Source organism: Miniopterus natalensis, chromosome 9, assembly GCF_054644295.1.
Source record: "Miniopterus natalensis isolate mMinNat1 chromosome 9, mMinNat1.hap1, whole genome shotgun sequence".
Lineage (NCBI taxonomy): Eukaryota > Metazoa > Chordata > Mammalia > Chiroptera > Miniopteridae > Miniopterus > Miniopterus natalensis.
The window spans coordinates 27,846,925-27,855,293 of record NC_142089.1 but is presented as its reverse complement, the minus strand read 5'-3'; positions in this window follow the sequence as shown (position 1 = coordinate 27,855,293).

The window sequence follows — 8,369 nt, the reverse complement described above, 5'->3', positions numbered from 1 at the left end:
TGTTTTGTATACATTTTGTCTGTTTGTTTCATGAGTTTAGAGGACTCAAAAGTATATTATAAAATTTGTAATGGCAGCTTAAACTATGCAAAGCAATGTGCTTAAGCTTATAATGTTTAATATTTAAGATGTTTAATAATGTATTTTAAAATATTTTTACATACCAATAGTATCGAGTCTTTCTGTGCCAGCCCAGGTTCCCCATGGTCACTGTTTCAGTTATTTAAAGCTATGTACAAACGATTCCTAAATTTGGTGGCTTAGCCCAGCAATCATTGTATTATATCTCTCAACTTTGTAGGTCAGGAACTGAGGCAGGGCGTGGCAGGCCAATTCTTTCGATCCGTAGAGGGTTGACTGGAATCACTCAGTTTTCAGCTAGGAACTGGGCTGGGGTGGAGGAGCCAGGACCCATTTGCTCTGATGCCTAGTGTCTTGGGGGGTTGGCTGCAGAGCTGGACCCAGCTGGGTGCCATCCATAAGGACTCCGGGTCTCCCTGGGTGACCTCTCTAGTAGGATAGTCAGACATATCACAAGGTGGGTCAAGGTCCCCGAGACCAGGCAGAGCCTGCCTGTCCTTTTAAAGAAAGGTCTGGCACTGGAGTAGTGTCACTCATGCCATGCTCTATGGGTCAAAGCAGTCACAGGCCACACCACATTTAAGGAGAAGGGACACAGACGCCATCTCTTTAAAGAAGCAGGGCCAAAGAACGTGTGGCCAGTTTGAATCTGCCTCAGTAATTACATAACCTTTTCCAGGAGACTTGGAACTGCTGAGTGAGTTGGAAGAACAGCGTGCGGTTTGATGAGAACTGTAGTGTAAGTTGATGGTGAGCATTGACCCTGAGTACTTTACTGAGGCTTGCTCTGTGCCCAGCAATGTTATAAGCACTTTACATTTTTTGGTGATCAGATCTTTGTGGCAACCCTTTGCAGAAGGTTCTGTTATTATCTCCAGTTTATAGATTTATAGGTTGAGTAACTTGACCAAGATCATACGGCCCATAGCACTGAGGCTAAAATCCTAATCCAGGCTATACCCTGGATCCAACAGAACCAAAGAGAGAGGGAAGTTTAAAGAGGTCAATAGATGTAGAGAAGGAGGAGTCTTTAATCCTAGAAGGGCCTGGAGGGCTCTCGGCTGAGCAGTGCCTACATTTAGGGTAAAATAGGGGAGAGTGAAGGCCTGGAGACCAGTGAGGGGACTTGTGCCCCCCCAACCTGGATATTAAATAATGAGGCCTAAGTGAGGGCTGAGACTTAGAGAAATGAAAGAGGAGGAGGGCTGGGGAGTAACTGAGGAGGAAGGTGGGCAGGATCTGGGGACCTTTGGTGTGAGAGGAAGAGTGGAGACAGGAATAGCCTCAGGGACAGAAGTCCCCACACTCTCAGGCAGAGCCTGTAGCAGACACTGTCAGAGAGATGGTGACAAAACCCTCCCCTTGCACGTTCCCCTGTTGGAGGGGGAGCAGGGCCCTTTCCTAGGCTCTCATGTCCCTTTGTGGGGCTCGGGGAGAGTTGGGAGTGGGAGGTGGAGAGGAAGGCAGCAGGGGAGGATCCTCACGGGGTATTCCCCTGAGAGATGGCTCACGGGAGCCTGGGCTGCCCAGGCCCAGCCAACATGGCCTAAAGATGGAGTTGATGCTGGTTCCAGGCCTAGGAGAAGACCTGTATCCTTGAACAAACTGGGGGCACTGAAGCCAGGAATGAGACTGGAGTGAGCAGGGTGAGCCTGCATGGGGGTGCGGTTTTCTAGTGCAGCCAACCTTCTTCCTGCCTTCAGCCTCCACACCCACAGACCCCACGTGGCCTTCATTCTTAAAGTAGCCATTGTGGTCATTTAAGGTCCAACTCCAAAGTAATGTGACATTGATTGAAAGCAAAGGCTTTGAAGTCAGATGGACCTAGATTCAAATCACAGCTCCAGAATTTACTAGCTAAGACTTTGGGTAAACCACTTAACCTCTCTGAGCCTCAGTTCGCCCATATATCAACCTCAGACCAGTACTGTGAGGATTCTTTGTGATGTGCATCATCACATACTTAGCACAGTGTCTAGTGCATAGTAATTACTTAATAATTAGAAAACAAACTCCCACCTCTGTTTTCACTCTTTCACAGTCCACAGCCACCTTTCCCATATCCCCCACCCCACCCCACCCCACCCCGTTTTGCATCTAACAAGGGAGTGACATCCCCGGTGACATTTATGTTTCTTGGATTGACTCAGCATCTCTGTGCTCCTCCCAGCTCACAGTCCTGGCCTGAGGTTTACGCTCCCGTCCTCTCCACGGGGCACAGGCCTATACTGGTTGGGTGCCTGTAAGAGAGCAATAAAGACTGATTGGGCTAAATGGCCAATTTATGACTTCTCTTTGAACAGGCCTTAGATGATTACCTTTTATGAGGCTTACACATCAGACTTAAGATGTAAAACAGAAGCTCAGGTTAAGAGGCAAATAATGGGATATTTTATGTGCTGTTCTGGAGCAAAAGTCCACAGCTTTATTGCGGTGGCTGTAAAAGACCGTGATTGGAGAAGCCTTGATTGAGAAACCCACAGTGGAAAGAAGGCTGGGTCAGGAGACAGGAAGCCGAGCTTTCCCACCCTGCCCTGCACCGCCCAGCCAGGTGCCTGCCTTACCTTACTCACGTGCAAGATGGGGGACCCCCAAGGACCCTCCCAGTCCTAACCATCCATTTCTCCTGAGTCCACAAGTCTAGATGCCCTCTTCTCGGTATTCCATGATTCCAAAATCTTGAAATTCTACAATTCTACGATTCAAATACCCTACGATTCTATAATACTTAGAAGTTTTCGCTTATGCTATCTTGAGATTCTATAGTAAAGTGTGGTGGTTAACGGCACAGGTCTGGAGTCTGGAGACCTGGGGTTCACATTTCCACCCACTGCTTACCATAACCTGACTGTGCGATAAATTGTTTTCCAAGAATCTCCATCTTCTCACCTAGACAGTGGGGCAAAACTGTAGCCATGTGCTGATTTGCAGAGAGGATTAAAGAAACTGCTCCCCAAAAGCATTCACTATAGTTTCCCCTCACAGAGAAAGCTCTCAAGGAATGGTAGTTATTATTACTGTTCTAAAGTTCCATGCACACAATATCTCAAGAATCTAAAATGATCTGATCCTAAGAGCATATACTATCTTGTGATTCTAAGAGCCTGTGGCTCTTCAGATGTCAACTGAGTCTCAGCTCCCCGGGCCAGGACTCATCATCCGGTTGTAGGAGCAGGACGTTCAGCACAGCCGTGGCCGCCAGGTGGCGGGCTCGAGTCGCCGGTCGCCCGTCCCTGGGCAACCCCGCGGGACCAGAGCTCAGTCTGGGACCAGCCCCGATTCCTCCCCAGGGGTTATCACTTACAAGCGCCTTTCTCTGGTGGGAACAGAGTAAAGGAGGAGGGAGGGGAAACGGCAATTACTGTGTTTTCCTTATCAATCCGAAGATCGACAATGCAAGAATGAAAGGGGACCGGAGCAGGGAGGTGGTTTTATTGCCCAATGAGCTTAATATGATGCCATATAAGCTCTTGATGGTTGCAGCCTGGGAAGCCGGGAGGCCATACCCCAGGGGGTCAGCACATTCCCCAGTTCCCGGGAAGGTTACCAGCCGCCTGCCCTCAGGGCCCCAGCTCAGAAACCCATTCCTGGGAGAGCAGGAATCACACTGCCACGTTGACAGAGGAAGCACAGGATCTAAAGGGCCAGGGATTTGTCTCAGGTTCTTCCGTGGTGAGGCCAGGATTCAGATGGAGAACCTTCCAGAATCTGTGCCGTGTCCGTGACAAGTCGGTGCTGGCAGCCCCTGCCCCGGCGGTTCCCTGAAGGGGAGAACCGGGCGGTAGACGGGCTCGGGCGGAGGGACGGGCGGCGGCTCCTCCCTCGCGCTGGCGCAGCCGCTCTCCAAGGCGCCCCGTGCGTCTCTGCCGGGCACCTGCCCCGAACTACTTCTACCGTGATCCTTTCGACAACCCTTTGGGGACCGCGTTAAAAAATGCCGCCCCAAGGGCTCAGATCGGTGAAGGGACCTGCCCCCAAATTTACAGAGATACGGAGCCAGGAGTCAGCCCGAGGTGTCCCTAGGCCAGGCCTCCCGTTTTCTGTTCCCACCGCGCACGGTGCGCGGAGCCCCGGCGACCCTGGGGGGCCCCCACCCGGGCCTGGCCCGCAAGCTCCTTCCTCCTCGGGACCAGGGGCAGTTGGGACACCAAGGACGAGGCCTTGGCAGCCTGATGCGGCCCTAGCAGGGGAGGCCAGCGGGGGCGCCCGGTGCCCCGGGCGGACGCGGCTGCCAATATTGACTTTGGTAAACACCATTTTGCACCGAGTGCCGGGCGAGGGCGGGGGCGCCCTGACCCGGGGGGCGGAGGCAGCGGCTCCGCATTTAGACGAGGCCATTAGCGGCGATCGATGGCTGCGCCGAGAGCTCCGGCCGCTGGGCGCTCCCAAATGAAGGTTAAGTTTGCTCTGCGCCCCGGCGCGGCCGGCCATGCGCCCGCATAATGCCCCGGCCCTGGCGGCCCCGGCGGCCTCGCGCCCAGGGTAGGAGGCCGAGCGCCGCCCTGGCGGCGGGGGAGGAGCGCGGGCGGGCGCGGGCTGGGCGCGGGCTGGCTGCGGGTGTTTGGGCCGCGTGCGCGGCGCCCTGGTCAGACCCCGTGGCCCCCGCTGGGCCCTGCACTTCTGGCTGGTTGTGTGCTGCGCGCCTTGCCTGGGCCTTCACTCCCCAGGGCTCGGCTTGAACGCCTGTCCACTGGCCCGGGTGCGAGCGTGCTGGGCGTGCACCCGCACCCTTTGTAAGCCGGATGGGCCACAGCAGGCAGCCTGGCACGCCGGAGCCAGCCAGTCTGAGAAGCAGGAGCCCGGTGCAGTTCGGGTTCTGCCAGTGCCCATCCTCCTGGGCCAAGTCCCTTCCCCTTCTGAGCCTGATTCATCCCTGAAACTGACAGGGGGAGCTGGTCCTGGAAAGCCAGGGGCTGTTCTCACTGTGCTTGTTGGTAGCTAGACAGCGTGAGGACACCCGCGGGCCGGGTGCGTGGGCACCGGTGTGGCTGTGCCCAGGGTGACTGTGACATGTGCCCAGGTGCTGGCAGCAGGTCTGAGTTGTTCCTTGCTGGGAACCCCCTGGGTCCTGGGGAGAGCTCTGCGGCCCAGGCAGCCTCCGCCCCCTACCACCCCCAGCCCGATGCCTGGCTCTTTTCATCTATCAGCTCCATCCCCACGGGGAGGACGGGTGTCCCAGTGAATAACGGATGTCAGGCAATGCCTAGCACAATGGTATCATTATCACACCCATTCTTTTCTCTGCTTGTTACAAATGAGGAAACTGAGACTCAGAAACGGGGAGCAACGTGCCCCAAACCATAAATCCCAGCAAGTGGCGGAACCGGTATTCAAATGGCGCTGTCCCTCCTGCACCTAGCAGCAGCTCCGGGAAAGGTGGCATAAAGTGCCAGACCCTCAGCAGGTAAGCGTGAGGGAAACGCTGTGTGCACCCACCTGGGTAGTTAGGTAATATTCCTGATCTTCTTCAAGATCCTATTTCTTTTTCATGTTGCAGCTGAGCAAACTGAGGCTCAGAGAGGGGAAAGCAATTGCCTCAGCTCATTCAGCAAATCAGCATCAGAGCAGGGATTAAACCCCTGACCGGCCGGGTCTCAGGACTGTGCTGCTTGCCCCGTCCTAGCTGCCTTGGTGTGTGTGCTACAGAAAGGGCTCTGGTTCTGGATGGTAGCCGTCAGCACGAGTGTGACAGGGTCACGGGAGCATCAGGAGGTGGAGGGGAAAGACACCCAGAAATGCATGCCTGGGATGCTCTCCTCTCATACTGACATTATCTGTTCTTGTCTGCTTCTCCTTTCCAGCCCTGACAGGGTTTCATCCGTTTCAGCATCACAGTGTCAGACATAGAACCTGGCATCTAGCAAGTGCTCATTGAAATTAGAGTGAAGAGCTTGGCAGGGGAGGAGTGTTCAGGGTAGACTTCCTGCAGGAGGAGGGGCTGGAGCCAGGCCCATTGGGTCCCATTTTCCCCTTCTTCAGCAGTGTAGCGGGAATGACAGGGGAAGGGAAAGGGGGACAGGAGAGCATGCCAGAAGGGGAGAACAGCTTGAACACATTTTTCCCAGCTGAGGGGGCTGGGAATGACTTCTCAGTTGAACTGCGACCTCTGAGCCACATATCCTCTTTGAACTCCAGGCAGCCCCCAGCCCTGTCACTCCCCATCTGAGCTGGGCGAAAAGTGAAACTCAAGCCCTACCCTAGAGCCTTCCCCAGTGAACCCCAGGCCTGGCCCCTTGCCTGGGTTTATTTGTATGGGACTAGCTGAATCTCACAGCCAGGCCTGCCCTCCCTACTCTGCGCCTGCCTGTGCGGTACAGAGCTGGTGGCCTCCTCCAACCCGAGGGCCCTGGTGACTTCCCTTCCAGCCTGGGCAGGGGCCCCACACCATGGGCAGAACTTGGACTCCAGAGCTGGGCTGGAATCCTGCAGTGGGGAAGTGTGGAGAACTTGGGAAGTTTCTTCACCTCTCTGGCCTCAGTTTATCTGCAAAATGGGCCTACCAGGTAGATCACTGTAAGAATTCAGTTCTCATGTAATTAGAGTTCATAGCTCATAGAAGGTGCGTAATAAATGTTAGCTTCCTTTTCTTACCTCAGAGCATGGCCCAGAGGAAGGAAATGTGTACACTGGTTGCACTCCCATGTGCAGGATGCCAGCACCACCCTCTCCCCTCACACCCAGCCTTGGCACAGCAGGTGGTTTACCCAAGTTTCACTTATGAAAAAATGAGCTTAGCAGGAAGCTGTGCAAGAACAAGTGATGTAGGTCATAAGCAGCAGAGCCAAGGTTCAAACAAACGGCCATCTGACCTTCAGGTTCACAGGAGCAGGTGGCAGCGGGAACATAGCACAGTTCCAGGAGCTGGCCATCCCAGCCTTTAACTTGGTGCCACCCCTTCTTCCAGCAATGACAAAGCTTGTGGCCTCTGGCCCTCACTGCCCCTCAAGCCTCCTCAGGAACCTTTCTCACTGGGGGTCCAGAGGGTTCCATGATACACGATCTAAACCCCAGCCTGTCCCTGTGCATCTAACCGGGGCCTGGCACCAGAAGGTTTGTTGAGTGGCTAAATGAATGAATTCCCAATGCTTTCTAGAACATCTGTGAGGCTGATAGTGAGACAAGTAAATAAAAGTAAACAGGAAGACTGAGGTTAAGTAAGTGTGAAAGATTTGTTCAGTTATTAATATATTTTACTCTGTCATCTTTTATGTATCACCCTTCCTTCTTTTCCTATACAAACATTTGTTGGGCATCTACCATGGACCAGGCCTGTGTGAGCTCTACAGATACAAGGATGACAATACTTAACACTTACTCAGTGCTGTTATGTGACTAGCACTATCCTAAGCATTTGACATGGATATTCTCACTTAATACAACAACCGTAAGAAGTAAAAGCTATTACTCTTATTCCCATTTTACAGATCAGGAAACAGAGATAGAGAAATCAATACCTTACTCAAAGTAACTTAGAAGATGACAGAGCCCAGATTTATAGCCATTTTTCAATATTCTATCCACTTATGTCAATCAGAGCCAAGGGGAAAATGTTTTCTGCCCCACGTAGTTCACTGGCTGACTGAATAAGGTGTGCGCATGGTTTAAATCTGACAGAGTTCTGAGATCAAGTACAGAGCATGGTACTTGGCACAGAGAAAGGTCTTTCTTAATGTGATTATTATGAGCACTAATTTTATTAAGCGTTTCTATAAAAACAATAATTTTGTTCTCAGCACTTCTTCTCTTTCCCTTGATGTCTAATGAGCTTTTTAAAAAAAAGAAAAGAAAAAGTCCTTTAGAGGTTAGCTAAGGTAACTAAATTTGACCAAGGAGGAAACTGAGGCCCAGAAAGGAGTAGGATTCCCATCCCTCGCCCCCCTCTCCCCCCAGTTCACCAAAGCTAGAAGCATCAGTGCATTGGTCAATGTTTAACACCAGTTCTTTGGATGGAATGAAGCCTGATTTGTAGCTTTTGCCAGTTTCTGTGGTGTAAAGACTCTCACCTGGCTGCCAATTCCAAGCTACCAAAGTGAGGTCACTGGGTAGGAGAGCTGGACAGAAATGCTTACTCAGCTCCCTGGAGCTAAGACCACTGGCTGGATCCCAGTCCCTCTGATAAGCCTGGACCAAGGAGGTGGGGGCAGAGGCTGTGGGCACAGGGAGAAAGGAGAATGGAGAAAATGTGGAGCCCCGGAGACCTCTAGACATGAAACAGGGTCTTTCTTCCCCACATGTTCAGGCAATCGGGGTCCTTGACAAGCACAGTGGGCCTGTGGTGTTGGTCTGTA